Below are 17011 nucleotides of genomic sequence, written 5' to 3'. Positions count from 1 at the left end.
GTCAGTCCCTATACCAATGAAGGACTGCTGCAGTATAGGGCAGCGGTCAGCAGTAGTGCACGGCAACCCTATGTATTGTGGACCGATAGCGGTCCTTACAGAACAGCAGACTGTAACGCACTCAGGCCTATGTACCGTAGCACCCTATACCAAGTTACCAGTCCTTATAAGAACTTTTGTGGACCAAGCAGGTTGTGTGTTAGTGATTAGCAGACTGTACGTCAGTCCCTATACCAATGAAGGACTGCTGCAGTATAGGGCAGCGGTCAGCAGTAGTGCACGGCAACCCTATGTATTGTGGACCGATAGCGGTCCTTACAGAACAGCAGACTGTAACGCACTCAGGCCTATGTACCGTAGCACCCTATACCAAGTTACCAGTCCTTATAAGAACTTTTGTGGACCAAGCAGGTTGTGTGTTAGTGTTTAGCAGACTGTGCGTCAGTCCCTATACCGCTGAAGGACTGCTGCAGTATAGGGCAGCGGTCAGCAGTAGTGCACGGCAACCCTATGTATTGTGGACCGATAGCGGTCCTTACAGAACAGCAGACTGTACTGCACTCAGGCCTATGTACCGTAGCACCCTATACCAAGTTACCAGTCCTTATAAGAACTTTTGTGGACCAAGCAGGTTGTGTGTTAGTGTTTAGCAGACTGTGCGTCAGTCCCTATACCGCTGAAGGACTGCTGCAGTATAGGGCAGCGGTCAGCAGTAGTGCACGGCAACCCTATGTATTGTGGACCGATAGCGGTCCTTACAGAACAGCAGACTGTACTGCACTCAGGCCTATGTACCGTAGCACCCTATACCAAGTTACCAGTCCTTATAAGAACTTTTGTGGACCAAGCAGGTTGTGTGTTAGTGTTTAGCAGACTGTGCGTCAGTCCCTATACCGCTGAAGGACTGCTGCAGTATAGGGCAGCGGTCAGCAGTAGTGCACGGCAACCCTATGTATTGTGGACCGATAGCGGTCCTTACAGAACAGCAGACTGTAACGCACTCAGGCCTATGTACCGTAGCACCCTATACCAAGTTACCAGTCCTTATAAGAACTTTTGTGGACCAAGCAGGTTGTGTGTTAGTGATTAGCAGACTGTACGTCAGTCCCTATACCAATGAAGGACTGCTGCAGTATAGGGCAGCGGTCAGCAGTAGTGCACGGCAACCCTATGTATTGTGGACCGATAGCGGTCCTTACAGAACAGCAGACTGTAACGCACTCAGGCCTATGTACCGTAGCACCCTATACCAAGTTACCAGTCCTTATAAGAACTTTTGTGGACCAAGCAGGTTGTGTGTTAGTGATTAGCAGACTGTACGTCAGTCCCTATACCAATGAAGGACTGCTGCAGTATAGGGCAGCGGTCAGCAGTAGTGCACGGCAACCCTATGTATTGTGGACCGATAGCGGTCCTTACAGAACAGCAGACTGTACTGCACTCAGGCCTATGTACCGTAGCACCCTATACCAAGTTACCAGTCCTTATAAGAACTTTTGTGGACCAAGCAGGTTGTGTGTTAGTGTTTAGCAGACTGTGCGTCAGTCCCTATACCGCTGAAGGACTGCTGCAGTATAGGGCAGCGGTCAGCAGTAGTGCACGGCAACCCTATGTATTGTGGACCGATAGCGGTCCTTACAGAACAGCAGACTGTAACGCACTCAGGCCTATGTACCGTAGCACCCTATACCAAGTTACCAGTCCTTATAAGAACTTTTGTGGACCAAGCAGGTTGTGTGTTAGTGATTAGCAGACTGTACGTCAGTCCCTATACCAATGAAGGACTGCTGCAGTATAGGGCAGCGGTCAGCAGTAGTGCACGGCAACCCTATGTATTGTGGACCGATAGCGGTCCTTACAGAACAGCAGACTGTAACGCACTCAGGCCTATGTACCGTAGCACCCTATACCAAGTTACCAGTCCTTATAAGAACTTTTGTGGACCAAGCAGGTTGTGTGTTAGTGTTTAGCAGACTGTGCGTCAGTCCCTATACCGCTGAAGGACTGCTGCAGTATAGGGCAGCGGTCAGCAGTAGTGCACGTCAACCCTATGTATTGTGGACCGATAGCGGTCCTTACAGAACAGCAGACTGTAACGCACTCAGGCCTATGTACCGTAGCACCCTATACCAAGTTACCAGTCCTTATAAGAACTTTTGTGGACCAAGCAGGTTGTGTATTAGTGTTTAGCAGACTGTGCGTCAGTCCCTATACCGCTGAAGGACTGCTGCAGTATAGGGCAGCGGTCAGCAGTAGTGCACGGCAACCCTATCTATTGTGGACCGATAGCGGTCCTTACAGAACAGCAGACTGTACCGCACCCAAGCCTATGTACCGTAGCACCCTAGACAGACCAAGTTACCAGTCCTTATAAGAACTTTTGTGGAACAAGTGAGTTGTGAATGATTAGCAGACTGCAGCAGAAGGGCAGCAGTCAAGTATAATATTCTTTCTATATTTGGAAGAAAGAATATTATACGTGTACAAGCCTATTACCGTACCACTGATACCAGTCCTGAAAAGAACCTTTGTGGAACTAATAGTAACAGCAAGTCTTTAAAATTATCCTCACTGCCTGACACACTGCTTCCTGCCTGTCCCTATACAAATTGGCAAAAAAGAGTAGGCTGGAACGATTAGCTGGAACAGCTCTTTTGTGGACCTGATAGTAACAGCTAATGATGATGATGATGATGATGATGAAGAAAGACTAATCTGGCTGAGCTGTCCCTAAAATAGCAGCATACAGCGCTCTGTCCCTTTATCTAAACTGACAAAAGAAACTCAGGCTGCTGACCTAACACCTATACCAGTCCTGAAAAGAACTTTTGTGTACCAAATAGCTAGCGTTTTCTCTGTCCCTACTCCACACAGGATCCTTTCCCTACAGTGACAGAAGAAAGAATGTAAAATGGCCACCGGATCGGGTGTATTTATAGGTTAGGGGGAATGTCCAAGTGTCCATGAGCTGTCATGTCTCAATTGGTTGTCCTGTAACACATGATAAACGTGTCACGAAAGGTTAAAGTTCTTGTATACATTAAACACGTAAGTCCGCCGGGGCGAACGACGGAAAAAGGCGTTCGAACCCGCGGACGGCGAAAGTCGGAAATTCGCCGCGAAACGACCGCCGGGCGAACCGTTCGGCCATCACTAGCCAGAATGAACAAATTAGTTTTGCACAGTACCTGATGTTTACCCAAAATCATAAAAACCGCAACGTGTTTATCATTAAGTAAGTCAAGCTGTATTTGTATTTACCTTGTGCTTAGATGAAATAGGTCATCAACTTCCCATCTGCCAGCCAGTAGCAGTAAAAAGCTTTTATTTTTGTATTTTATATTTCTTTTATTTGACAAATAAATATTTAATTACATTGGGATATGGAACCATGCAATACTGATGCTATTTTATTTTCATTGGAAAGATGTTTATTTTTATTTTTTTCAATAAAAATACAGAGGGATGATGAAAACTTAAGATATAAACAAATAATGAACAAGAAGAAGCACGTAACCAGAACAATCATATTTATACTTCAAACTCCTCATTTTATACGACAGATATTTATGCAGTATTGTATTTGGCAGTCCATATTGCCCACAGTTTGTCAAATTTAAGTGCGTTAATTGCTAAAAGTCTTTCAAATGTGTAGTTTTGCTGAACTTTTCTGGTAACATCAGTAATGTTAACTATTTTGATGTTTTTCACAGTGGTGAAGTATCAGGGACCTAGCAACTAATATGATGTGAGATACTACATGTCTCATGGTGCATTGGAAGTTCTCTAGCCAAATTAGCAGTTTAACCAGTAATGGGTTTTGGGGGTGTGATTATTCCCGTAAGGGATGAGTTTAAATGTTTGGTTCCAGAAGGTAGTTATGTTGGAGCATTCCCAGAGCATGTGGAGAAGATGGCCTTTGCAGCCGCAGTCTCTCCAACATAGAGGTGAAGTGTTAGGAAACATTTTTGCAATTCTACAGGGGGTATATTGCCAACGGTTAATTATCCTGATCGATGTTTCCCAGTGGCTAATACAGTGTGATGCGTTTTGTATAGTGTGAAATGTGAACTTCCATTGTTCGTCTGTAGTTGTAGTTCCCATATCTGTGTCCCACTTCATATGTGCTGCTGATTTTTTAAACACTTTTTTGTTCTGGAGTAAATTATAGTAAAGTGATATGCCTTTGTTGTGTATTGGGCCCTGTGTGATATGTTGCCATACTGAGGTTGGAAGGTGGATCTTACGTAACGGGTTATCTTTCATGAAGTGTGCCACTTGTATACAAGTAAAAAGCATGTGGTTTGGCATATTGTGTTCCTTTATTAAGCATTCTGCTGATTTTGGACTATTGTTTTGGAGTAAGTCCTGTATCGTTTTTATCTCTTGGGAAGGGAACTTTTTCAAGGATAGCATTGGAGTATTGACTTTGATCATACTCAGAGGAAGAGTAAAGTCTATTGCCCTGCTGTTACTAAGTTGGCAGGTTTGGAGAAATCTCCAAGCTTGTAGTGATATGTCGATAGTTGGGGGTAAGTTTCTGGTACTCCAGGGTATCCAACTGTCTCCCATTATAACTGTTGGTAGATCTGGTATAAGCTAGTAATTTTTTGATTTCCACCTACAGCAGTGTATCAGTGGAGGAGAACCAATATTTGAGCTGGTCAAGTCTAGTTGCCCACATGTAGTCGTGTATATTGATTAGGCCTGCCCCTCCTGCTGTTTTATGAGGTATTTGTGAGCATCTTGCCTTCTTTTTTCCCCACAGTAGTTTCCATTGAAGATTAGAGAGGGATTTGAGATAATGCACAGGGATGTTTATCGGGAGTACTCTGAAGGTATATAAGATTTGCGGGAGAATGAGCATTTTAAAGGCTGCTAGCCTACCCATCCAAGACAGTTCATGTTTGGCTATATTGCTGGTCTGTGTTTCTATTTTGGATAAAAGGGGTTTTAGGTTAGTATCTGCTAGTGATTTAGTATTGCTAGTCAGCGTAATGCCCAGGTATGGCGTACCTTTATTGCTCTATGAGTACGGAAGGGATTGTTGTATCTCGAGACAGTCTTTGGATGGTACACCCAGATTTAGGATGAGGGATTTGGAAAATTTCACGTTGTAATATGAAACATCCCCAAAGAATTTCAGTATGTCCTGTGCCGTAGAAATGAGGTAAGTGGTTTTGTTAGCATCAATATCACATCATCTGCAAATAAGTTTATAATATGGGGAGTGGAACCAAATTTAAAACCAGTTATATCAACATGCATTCTAATGGCTTCCGCCAGGGGTTCAATCATGAGATTGAATATTGTCGGGGATAAAGGGCAGCCCTGGCGGGTTCCATTAGTTATCTGAAAGGGAATGGAGAGCATGTTGGAAGTGTACACCTGTGCTGAGGGGCATGAGTATAAGGCTATAAAGGAAAAAAGGGTTGGGACTTTGTATGAGGCATTGTCAGAGAAGTTACCTGGTTGGTCGCGGTGCTGGCCGTGCTGGTGTGCGTCGATGTGCGATTGTGCGTGCTGACGCGCGTGTTCCTGTGCGCGCTGCGGTGCGCACCCCTGCAGGCGCTGGTGCTTGCCGGTGTGCGCCTGTGCATGCTCCTGTTAGCGCCGCTGCGCGCCGGTCCGTGCTGTTGTGTGCACTCCTGGTGGCACTGGTATGCATGCTGGCGCTCGGGCGCGCGCGTGCTCGTGCGGGTGCGCTTATGCGCGCGCCTGTGCACGGTGTTTGGCACCAATCGGCCTTTTTAGGTCTGCCGCATACTCCATTCAAGTGCTGCCTGATCATCAGCTCCTCCTGTCTCCATTGCCTGTATCTGCATTCCTGTATCTCCGATCTCCTGACGACCCGGCTTGCTCTTGGACACCCCTGATCTCCGCCTGCACCTGACCTCGGCCTGTTCTGACCTCGCTCCTGCCTGTTCCTATTGTACCGTTGCTGCCCGCCTGTTGCCGAATCCTGCCTGTACCCGGATCCGCCTGCTCAGCCCCTGCTCCGCACCCCAATTGCCTGTGTTCCAGCCTACTCACCTGCTGCTTCGGGGTTTCTCCTGCTTCCAGCTCCTGGGCCCTCTTCATAGGCTCTCATATCACTCCGCACTCCCAGCCACCTGTCTACTCTACCAGGGGTTGTAAGTCGGACACATACGGGAGACCACCCTCTGCCCAAGCGGACTCACTGGTCTGGTAAGTGGAAGTCTGACAGTATCAGGCAGCCGTGACCGAGTCCGGGCAGGGGGCCTACCCCATGGATGAACTATACAGACATCTGGCTGGTCTGACTCAAGCTGTAAAGAACCTCCAGGAAGGTTACTCAAGATTGGAGGAGCAAGTTCAAGCCTTATCCTCTTCATCTAATCCCCAGGGAACATCTTCAGCCAGCCTTTCACCTGCACCCTCTGTAGTGATGCTTCCTCCAGAGCCACGAGTACCTACGCCCGAGAGATTTACTGGAGATCGCAACAAGTACCGTGCATTCCGCAATTCCTGCAAGCTTTATTTTGCACTGCAACCTCGCACATTCTCTCTGGAAGCAACTAAGGTGGGCTTTGTGATATCCCTGTTGTCCAGCGAGCCCCAGACCTGGGCCCACCCCCTACTAGAGCAGAAGTCTGGGTCCCTGGATAGTCTTGATAACTTCTTCTTGGCGATGTCCCAGCTATATGAGGACCCCCAATTGACTGCACTCTCTCCAACAAGGTCGCAGAACAGCCGAGGACTATGTGGTTGAGTTCCGCCGCTGGAGTTCCGACACGGATTGGAACGACGCCGCCCTGCGCCACCAATTCCGGATGGGGATATCTGACCCACTCAAGGATGAGTTGGCACGAGTGGGGATACCACAAACCTTGGATGAGCTTATCAATCTCTCCATCCAGATTGATCGTCGCTTAAATGAGCGTCGGTCGGAGAGATCTTCCAGCCATTTCCGCCCCACTTGGATGCTCCCCAAAGTTCCAAGTCCTGCCGGTCAGTTTCCACCCACCTCTACTGCTCCAGCTCAAGAAGCTCCCGAACCAATGCAGCTTGCTTTGCTCCAGCCCTCACTGACCCCTGAAGAAAAACAGCGCAGACGTACCCAAAACCTGTGCCTCTACTGTGGGGAACCTGGGCACTATGTAAGGGCCAGCCCCAACACATCTGTTCTGCATAAACCCAGTTCTCACCTTGCTCTTCTCATCACATTACAGCTTCCAGGAGGGAATATTCCAGTGTCAGATATCATTGATTCCGGAGCATGCAGCTGTTTTATCGATCAGACCTTTGCGGTCAACCATCATATCCCGCTTCAACCCAAGGCCCAGGGGCTTGCTGTACACCTTGCGGATGGCTCCGCCCTTAGTTCTGGTCCAGTCACACAAGAGACCCTCCCTTTGTTGGCTACTATGGGCACCTGTCACCAGGAGCACCTACATCTAGATGCCATCTCTTCCCCTCTTTTTCCCATCATTCTGGGAATGCCTTGGCTGCAGGCCCACAATCCCAGCATAAACCAGCATGGGCCACAGGAGAAGTCAAATTCCTTTCAGAGTATTGCCAGCAACACTGCTTAGTCCGTCCGTCTGATGAACCCTCCCAACTTCTCTGCTTGGATGTTGATCCAGAACTACGTCAGTCCATCCCCTAACCTTATAGAGACTTTCTAGACGTATTCAGCAAGAAAGGAGCAGAAACATTTCCCCTTCACAGGCCTTATGACTGCCCTATAGAACTGTTACCAGGCACCAAAGTTCCTTTTGGAAGAATTTTCCCACTAACAGAGCAGGAGCTAGATACTCTGAAAGACTATATAGATGAAAACCTGAAAAAGGGGTTTATCCGCCCTTCCACCTCCCCAGCCGGTGCTGGCCTTTTCTTTGTCGAAAAGAAAGACCATTCTCTGCGTCCATGCATCGACTATCGGGAGTTGAACAAGATACCTGAACTATTTCAAAGGCTTGGAACCGCAGTCATCTTCACAAAATTAGATCTTCGCGGAGCTTACAATTTAATCCGTATCCGAGAAGGAGATGAGCGGAAGACGGCTTTCCGTACTCGATTTGGGCACTTCGAGTACCTTGTCATGCCCTTCGGGTTGTGTAACGCCCCTGCAACTTTTCAACATTTTGTCAACGACATTTTTCGTGACTATCTGGACTTATACGTAATCGTGTACCTGGACGATATCCTAATCTTCTCCTCGTCATTAGATGATCACCGTAGACATGTCCGGAATGTTCTAACCCGACTCAGGCAACACAGGCTTTATGCAAAACTCGAAAAATGTGAGTTTGAACTCCAGTCTATCCAGTTCTTGGGCTTGGTCATATATCGGTCGAGGGCATCAAAATTGACCCCCAAAAGGTGTCTGCCATCCTGGACTGGCCTGCGCTTGTGGATAAGAAGGGTGTACAGCGCTTCATTGGCTTCTCTAACTTTTACCGGAAGTTCATCAGAGGCTTTTCTGCAATTATTGCCCCCATTACCGAACTGACCAGGCAGTGTACCCGATTCTCTTGGAACCCCAAGGCCCAGGCGGCCTTTGAAAAACTTAAGGAGTTGTTTACTTCAGCTACTATTCTGAAACATCCAGATCCAGCTCTGCCCTTCGTCCTTGAGGTTGATGCTTCGGAAATCGCTGTTGGGGCAGTGCTCTCTCAGAGGCAGGGTGCCAAGACCCTCCTCTACCCGGTAGCGTTCTTTTCCCATAAACTCTCGATGTCTGAGAGGAACTATGATGTAGGAGATCGAGAACTTCTGGCCATTAAGGCGGCTCTGGAGGAGTGGCGTTACCTATTGAAGGGTGCTGCACATCCCATCTTGGTCTACACCGACCATAAGAATTTGGAATATTTGAGAACAGCCAAAAGACTAAGACCACGGCAAGCCAGATGGGCCCTTTTTTTCCCCGATTCCAATTACTCCCTTCTGGGAACTTCCTGCTCCTCCAAGGGGACCTAATCTCCCGGATGAGACAGGCTTCTGTGGGAATGCCCCCGGTCCCTGAAGCCAGCTTTAAGAGAAGGTTTATTCTGGCATAAAGGCAAGATTGTGGTTCCTGAGGCCTTAAAGGTGAATGTATTGGAGCTCTGCCCCGACCATAAAATGGCTGGACACTTTGGTACCCTGAAGACTGCCGAGCTGGTCCAGCCCACATTCTGGTGGACCCAACTACTCAATGATTGCAAGAATTATGTGGACTCATGTAACACTTGTGTCCGAAGTAAGAACAGCCGGACACAAGCTTGGGGTCTATTGAAACCCTTACCTGTTCCTGAGAGACCATGGAAAATGATCTCAATGGATTTCATTGTGTAACTTCCCCCATCCGAGGGGTTCTCTACCATCTTCGTTGTGGTGGACAGGTTGTCCAAGATGGCTCACTTCCTCCCAATGAGGGGCACCTCCTCGGCCATGGAGACGGCCAAGATCTTTGTTAAGGAAATCGTAAGGTTGCATGGGGTCCCAGCGAGCATCGTGTCCGATCGAGGTGTCCAATTCACCTCAAGGTTTTGGAAGGCTCTCTGCGGATCCCTTGAAATCGAGTTGGCATTTTCATCAGCCTATCACCCCCAGACAAATGGCCAAACTGAAAGAACGAATCAGTCCTTGGAGCAATACATCCGCTGTTTTTCCTCCTTCTCTCAGGACGACTGGGTCTCCTTATTACCCGTGGCGGAGTTCTCGTATAACAACTCCTTGCATTCCACCATCAATCAAACACCATTCTTTGCCAATTACGGCTTCCACCCAGCTTTCCTACCCAGTTCGATACCAGAATGTACTGTTCCTGCAGTTTCCAAAACTATGGATTTTTTCTCCACCAACAACAAACTCCTAAGGGAGACTATGGCCAAGTTTCAGGAGTACTATAAAAAGATGTATGATAAGAAGAGACGTGGAGAACTTATCCTGGAGCCCGGCAACCAAGTGTGGTTGTCCACAGTTAACCTGAAAATGGCCTGTCCCTCTAGGAAATTAGGCCCTAAATTCATGGGTCCCTTCACAGTGAAGAGAAAAATAAATGACGTCACCTATGAACTTGATCTTCCTGACTCTCTTAAAGTGTACCCGGTCTTTCATGTGACCTTACTGAAACCGGTTACCCCAAACCCCTTTGCTGGCCGCACTACCGGCCCACCTGAACCTGTCATAATTGACAATGAAGAGGAGTTCGAAGTTGAAGCAATTCTCGAATGCAGAAAGAAGGGTAACATAATTCAATACCTCATTAAATGGAAAGGGTATGGCCCTGAGGACAACTCTTGGGAGCCCGAGAGCAACTTGCATGCTCAGGAACTTTTACGGGCTTTCAAGAACCGCCATGCTTCCAGATTGGCTCAATTGGGCAGCCGGAGTCTGCTCTTAAGGAGGGGGCATTGTCAGAGAAGTTACCTGGTTGGTCGCGGTGCTGGCCGTGCTGGTGTGCGTCGATGTGCGATGGTGCGCGCTGGCACGCGTGTTCCTGTGCGCGCTGCGGTGCGCGCCCCTGCGGGGCGCGCCAGTGTGCGCCTGTGCGCGCTCCTGTTAGCGCCGGTGCGTGCTGTTGTGTGCACTCCTGGTGGCACTGGTATGCGTGCTGGCGCTCAGGCGCACGCGCTTATGCGCGCGCCTGTGTGCGTTGACGCGCGCACGTGCACGGTGTTTGGCGCCAATCGGCCTATTTAGGTCTGCCGCATACTCCATTCAAGTGCTGCCTGATCATCAGCTCCCCCTGTCTCCGTTGCCTGTATCTGCATTCCTGTATCTCCGATCTCCTGACAACCCGGCTTGCTCTTGGACACCCCTGATCTCCGCCTGCACCTGACCTCGGCCTGTTCTGACCTCGCTCCTGCCTGTTCCTATTGTACCGTTGCTGCCCGCCTGTTGCTGAATCCTGCCTGTACCCAGATCCACCTGCTCAGCCCCTGCTCCGCACCCCAATTGCCTGTGTTCCAGCCTACTCACCTGCTGCTTCGGGGTTTCTCCTGCTTCCAGCTCCTGGGCCCTCTTCATAGGCTCTCATACCACTCTGCACTCCCAGCCACCTGTCTACTCTACCAAGGGTTGTAAGTCGGACACGTACGGGAGACCACCCTCTGCCAAAGTGGACTCACTGGTCTGATAAGTGGAAGTCTGAGAGGCATAGGACAGTTACGTCACAATTACCTCCATCCCTGTCAAAACGAAGCAAGAGAAGAAGTTGGGACTTTGCATGAAGCATGCGGATTTGGAAGCAAAAAATTAGCTGTATAGGTCTGATAATTTAGAATTTATTAAATATTATACAGTAAAATACATCAAGAGCAGTGGTACATATTGCATCTTCCATCATGAGTAATTGATTCATACATTGGCATATTGCACATTGACGATGATATTCAAGTAAATTAGGTAAAACAGTATATACAGACTATGTTACAAAACTGCATGATTATAGAATTTATGGCATCTGAAGCTCGACGCGTTTCGTGGCTAACTTGCCACTCATCAGGAGCTGATGAAAATTGGATGTCTATAAAACGAAAGTATTATGTCAGACAATGAGTAAGTCTTGTATATAAAAAAGTAAAAATAGAGATAGATGGAATTTGCTTGAATCAACCACCCTTTCCATTGCCTCACCTGTGAGTATGGATGGTTAATTCAAGAAAATTCCGTCTAATCTTTGTCTAACAATCATGTTCAGTGGTCACTACCTTTTCAGCTCACCGTCAAACATTGAAAACTATTTGATCTAACCACTGGCATTTACTTACCGAGCACCAGGTCTTGGGTAAATATGTGCACTCGGCCCCCAATTTGGTGTTTCGCAGAGCACGTTCCCTTCGAGATCATCTGACTTCTAGCCATTACATTTCATTTAATCCTTCCAGATCGGGACCGTGTAGGACTTTCAGATGTGGTGACTGCCCACATTGCCCTTGGGTTCTTGAAGGTAACTATTTCATCCTACCGAATGGGGAGAACTTTATTTCACAATCTTACGCAGACTGTGGCACTAGGGGAGTGATTTATTTGATGATATGCAAGTGTAATGCTTTTTACGTCGGTAAGACGATTCGCAATCACCTCTATTATTTGGGTAGTGGCAAATTGACTACCATTGGTAGACATATTGGTTTCTACCATTGTTTTGATATTTCCATGGTTCAGTTCCTTGTCTTAGAGGTGATCCATCAAGATGCTAGGGGGGTCACTGGGACCAAACAATCTTGCAGAGGGAGACACTATGGATTGAGTGGCTCAATGCCATCTCTCCCCCACGCTTGAATGAGTTTGTTTCCTATAAACCTTTTTTATGAACTATTTCTGTTGCTTTTTTTTCCACTTACTAATTTAACCTGTTTTTATCCCCAAAATTCTTTATTTTTTGTTCCAATTTTATAAATTATTCTTTACAATAATTGTATAATCAATGTTATATAATGTTTTGTAATTGTATTGTAATTGTGAGTGTTTATGTGGGACCTGCTTCCCCTGGTGATCGATCTGCAGACTTGGGCTCTCTCCTATTCTCCTCAACAGCGGACATGTGCTTGCCCTGGCCGGTCTATGCTTTGAGCTATTCCGGCTTGCCATGAATTAACCTGGGCTTTTTGTCTGGGCTTTTGTTTTTTTTTGTCATGGTGCAGTAGCACGTAATTGTGTACCTGCGCAGGGCAGGCAATCGGACCCTGTGAAGTCCAACGCTGCCAATTGGCCACGGATGTTGATGCCCACAGGGTTGGGGGGCTCTTATAGCAGCCCTTGTGTGTCTGCTATGTGAGCAGCAGTGACTCTCCATGCTGGGTTGATGTGATGGATGGTGCAATTCTGATGTGAGTGTAATAATCTGGTCGGTGCTTGGTCTTCCCCAGCACCTCCCTTATTAGTTCTGGTTTTTGTTTCTTTACCTCTCTCTCTCCCTGTCTTTCCAATTCGTCTTGCTTCCTTTCTTTGCCTGTTCCTTTGCTTTTTGTTGCATTTCCCTTCCTCCTTTCCCCCCTCCCCCTCAATCTCTCTTTATTTTTCTCCCATTCCTTCTGAGTATATGATTATTATGATGTTTCTGCAGATTGTTACACCAGTCTGGGACATATAGGCTCATCAGCCTTTGCATCCACCTATATTGAGTGGTCTCTACAGTTTCTTTGTAGCCTCTTTCTGGGACCAGGCTTTTCACTCATTCGTTTTTTGGCACCGTCCTAATTGTCATCCATCCCAAGCAATCAGCAGTATTTATATTGCTTTCTTCCTGACCAGGGTGTGGCTTGGTAAGTTATATGTTGGTAGGGTACATCTTCGTGATGTGTTTTTCATTTATTTCCCCCTCCCCCTTCTTCACATGGCCCAGCACTTTCTCCCCCTTCCCCTCCCCCCGTTTTCGGGTTTTATATATTTTTTCCCCCTCCCTTCCCCTTCTTCTACCCTCTCTTTTGTTCCCCCAACCTCAACCCTTTTCCCTTTCCTTCCCTTCCCTCCCCTCTCCATCCCCCCTTCCCCCACCTTCCTCTCCCCCCCCTTTTTCCTTTCCCTTTTCCTTCACTGGTTCTTTCCCCATCCTTTCCCCCCCTCCCTCCTTTTTTGCTCTCACAGCAGTGTTGGCTGTGTGTGTTTTTTTTTTGTTTTTTTTCTTTTCTCCCCTATTTTACCACATACTTGCTTATGTAGTAAATTTACCAATTTCTATTATACCAAGTAACCTGTCATTAATGATGGTCATTTGTCCTTGTCTGCCGTGGGGGGAATTTTGTTGAGCCCTCTCGCCATTGATCGTGTCCAGATGGGTGAGAATCTCTCCTTCTTCACTTTGAACTGTAATCTGTTAATTAAATAAATGTATGGATTTTTCAGAGCCAGTCGGAAGGTGGGGGCGGAGCGCCATGACGTAGGAGTAGAGGACCTCGCTCTGTCTCCCCCCCGCCGTGCACTCGATGCTGCGCTGCGTGCCATCCGATTGGCTCACAGAGAGTGTCAGCAGCGCCGCGCCGTTTTGAACCGGCTTCGGCGGTTCTCGTGGTCCCGGCACACGTGCTAGTTGGCTGGCCGTTGCAGCCTGAGCCCCAGCATGCACTAAACGCCCATAGTCTGCCTCTAGTCGCTGCCGTGAATTGGTTGATGGTCCTGCGGATGCCCCCCTGTCAGCGAGGAAGACCCCTGCTTAAAGACACCAGAACCTGGCGCTTGGAGGGAAGCTGCTGATTCAGGGAGTTGTGTTCGGCGGTTGATCCATGGAGCTGGGACAGCGGTAAGGCAAGCGCCCTGATGGGGATGGGGGCAACCTAAGGCTGATTGGAGGTGGGCATGGACACTATATCAGATAGGAAGATATCCCCCTGGATATACCTTCGGCTCATTGGGAGATCACCCCTCCCCCCCCCCCGCTCCCCCATGGAATAAGTAAGCTGGTTTGAATGTGGGCCCCTCAAGGACAGTATTATTCCTGCAAATGTCCCATACCTGCTGCTATGTTTTAAGTGCTCTGGGAGAGGAGAGGGGGAAGAGAAAAGAAGAGAAAAGTAAAAACTTTTTGTTGCTGGAACCTGCTCCATCTTTTGGCTCCCCCTTTGAATATAAGGAACAGATTGATATATATGTATATAAACAAAGGGTGAAGTTTGTGCTGCTTTGAACAGTGAGTGCTGGAGGTATTTTGATGTTGACGCAAGAGTTTTTCCTGCTGGAAAATTGACTTATGCCCTTCCTTTGCTGTGTGAATATTTTTTTCTCTCCTTCATCTGGCGGTTAAAGGACTGGATATAATTGATATTACTTTCTGATGTCAAGCAGCTACAATTAATTAACGTAGAAAGACGAATTTATCATAATAGCCATAACAATATCAATATTAATAACTTTTTCTTACCTAGTACACTACGCTATAAGTAACATTAACCGTGGAGTTATACTGTTTGGACTAAGACAGAGGATTTATTTGTAAAGTGGAAAGCAATTGAATTATCCCCCCCCCCTTTTTTTTTTTGCGCTATATTAGCGAATATCAATAAGTAAGCTACCGGATGTTGTTAATATTGTCAATTTAATTGAATTTTACTGTGGGTGGTTTTGGATAGTCAGGAGATTTCTAGTGGTTAGGGAGGGGGGGTATATTAGATTAGGGTGGAGGTAGTGGGGAATAAGTTGGGAACCTGCCCTGTCAAGTTCTTAAAGGAAGGGGAAAAAAAAAAGAAGGGGGATAGAAGAGAAGGAGAGAAGGAAAGGGGGGCAGGAAGAGGGAAGGAAGGGGGAAGGGGAGAGAGGAAGAAAGGGAGGGGGAAAATAGGAAAGAGAATAACCCGGTGATAGTTAGACAGTGGGAGGGGAGTCTTGGCTCTGTCAAAATGAGAGGAAAAACAGGTAAAGCAAATAAATCAATCACCCCAGCTGCAAGTCCGGTCGGAATTCAAAAATACATGGCCGCAAATTCTAGTATAAGAGAAGATGAAGAGGCCGGTAGTCCTAGGATAGAAAAGCCACTTCGCTTGGGCCCAAGTAGACAGAAGGGGGAAGAGAGTAGGGGGGTAAAAAATCCTGTCATAAAGTTAAGCGAGGTAAAAAAACAAAGTGGGGTAAGGGAGGCAGGAGAAACGGCTTTGGATAGTCATAGGGAAACCTCCCAGCCCCCACAAATTAGGGAGATGCTCTCTGAGATGTTCTCGAGAATGGAGGTCTCTCTAAGGGCGGATATTGCAACGATAAGAAATGATATAGGTTTGATCTTAGGGAGAGTGGAGGAGATAGAAAACAGAGTAGAGACTCATGAGCAAAAGATTGATGGAATCCTAGAGCAGGTAACAGCTCTTCGGAGGGCAAATAGAACAATTAGATATAAGTTAGAAGACCAGCAAAATAGAAGCAGGAGGAAGAACTTACGAATAAAAGGTCTCCCTGAGACATATAGCGGATCCGCCCTTGGAGGGATTGCCCAACAGATTTTGAATCCCCTATTGGATAAGGAAGTTACAGCCCCATTGAAAATAGATAGAATACACAGAATGACACGACCCCTGGGAATTAGATCAGAAGCCCCACGAGATGTCATAGTGAGATTTCACCACGTAGCAGAAAAAATGCAGGTAATGAGGAGAGTTAGAATACAGCCTGGGGTGGTTCATGAGGGCACGGAACTGCAGATTTACTCTGACTTAGCGGGGGAGACACTTGGAAGAAGGAGACGTTTAAAGCCACTAACGGAATTACTGAGAGCGGCCGATATCCCATATCAATGGGAATTTCCAGCATGCCTCATAGGGAAGAAAGAGGGACGATCTGCAGTTCTACGCTTTCCAGAAGACCTCCCAGAATTTTGTGAGCAGTTAGGAATACAGCCCATCCCACAGATAGAATGGGATAGCGAAGATGCATTAGGGGGTGAGGGGAATAGTACCCAGGGGAGAAAGAGGCAGGAAGGATCGAGTACTTGGAGACGAAAGAACCCGATCACTTGAAGTTGAGTTGATTCAATGGGCTGTGCTGGGAGCTGAGGAGTGCGGGGGGGGGGGGGGGGGGGGATGGTGGGAGGGAAGGCTGGGGGAGTCTCAGATGGATAAGGGTGCGAGCCCCAGGGATACTATGGGGGTGAGGCGAACACAAATATCGGTCCACCAGTGCCATAGGTCTAACGGGAAGGGGGGAGTCCTACCCAGTCTCACAAGACGTTCCGTTATAGGACAAGGGGGGAGGGGGGAGGGGAGATGGGGGGAGGGAGGGAGAGGGAGGGGGGGATGTTTTTGGTTGCTTTTTGGGGCTCTCACTCGGTCCTCCCATAGGGTTAGTAGGGACAGGTACCACTGGATCCACTGGACGCTCCAAAAAAAGAGAGGGAATTACCCCGGGTAGGGAGGTATGGTAGTATTTAATGTTATTACTTATAATGTAAGGGGTTTAAATACAAAAAGGAAAAGATATAGGATAAATGATGAATTGCAATATATGGAAGCAAATATAGTATGCCTCCAAGAGACGCATATAACATGCACTTCTGGGGTCAGATTGAATTCGGCTAATTTTCCGGTATGGTTTTATGGGGACTCCCCATCCCCTTACTCTAGAGGGGTTGTGATAGGCT

This window comes from Lithobates pipiens, unplaced genomic scaffold (genome assembly GCF_037356315.1).
Source record: "Lithobates pipiens isolate NorthernLeopardFrog02 unplaced genomic scaffold, aLitPip1_a1.2 Scaffold_13, whole genome shotgun sequence".
NCBI classification, from domain to species: Eukaryota; Metazoa; Chordata; class Amphibia; order Anura; family Ranidae; genus Lithobates; species Lithobates pipiens.
The sequence above is the reverse complement of the archived record's forward strand: the minus strand, read 5'-3'. Positions refer to the sequence as shown.